The sequence below is a fragment of the Solanum pennellii genome, chromosome 5, assembly GCF_001406875.1.
Source record: "Solanum pennellii chromosome 5, SPENNV200".
Taxonomy (NCBI): Eukaryota; Viridiplantae; Streptophyta; class Magnoliopsida; order Solanales; family Solanaceae; genus Solanum; species Solanum pennellii.
This window is the reverse complement of record NC_028641.1, coordinates 28,288,941-28,290,137: the sequence shown is the minus strand read 5'-3', so window position 1 is coordinate 28,290,137 and position 1,197 is coordinate 28,288,941.

Here is a 1,197-nt window from a genome sequence, read left to right as displayed (position 1 = left end):
GGCGACTTTTCAATCTGAGGACGTTGCATCAAGAGCTTTGGAAATTATGTTTGTGTAAGTTCTTATTTATGGGTGTAAAAGAGCCCCACATTCATGGCTAAGAGATTCCAAACCTCTTTTTCATACTCGACTTACTTGTCACTCCTCTAGAACCAAAACTTATCTTGCATAATAGATTTTGTTTTCAACCAATCGAGTCGAACTATAAGCTTATCTTGCATAATAGATTTTCTTTTCAACCGAGGTGAGTTAATTTTGTCAATACTCATAAAAAAAGCTGCTTTTAGTTTTCTTTTTCTGAGACTTATTAAAAAAAATACTAGTACAATATCAACCTGCAACAGCTAGTGCATTTTGGAGTCTTTCGTACATTTGTAGTATAGTAGTCTCTGGGAACGTGCATCACACGTTTATTCCAAAATACTTAAAACAATTCTTCTATGACAAATGATAAAATTTGAATGACATATATATTACTGTAGACTTCTTATGTGTTACAAAAAAAATCAAATACAATAGAAAACAAAAATAACAAGCCCATAAGTTGAGATTAGAAATTCTTGCAAAAACGATAGTACTTTTCTGACATATATATAGTACTCTAATTTAAAGATAAATACATATTGTAATGAAAAAAATATTTATCTTGTGAAACTAACGATTATCCATGAACAATAAAAACTAAATTGATGCATATATTGAATCGCATCATGACCAATCTAAATGTGGTTAAAAGTCATAGAACCTTGTATTGATTCAAAGTAAAAAAAGAAAAAAGAAGGTGGGGTGGGTGTAAGGGATGGGGTTGATAAGTACTTGAAGCTGAAGAAGGTGGAGAAAAAGACTCAAGAAAATGTGAATATTTTAACCAAATGAAATAGTAAAAAGACTTATTTATAACGTGATTTTAAGAGTAGTAGAAAAGACAGTTTATTATGAGATGTTAGGAGAAATAGAAGAGATTCATTATTATAAGATGTTTGCAGTAGTTGAAAAGACCTAATTATTATGAGATGGTCTTTTTTCATTTTTTTAAAACAGAGATTTAATTTCTGAACTTAATGCATTATACATACATCCAAAGAGAATGCTAAAAGCCTAAAGCATTGTCATATTAAAAGTAAATGAACTATAAGTCAAATGAAACTGGACTATACTTAATTTAATTTACTCAAATTCATCATTTTTGGATTTTAA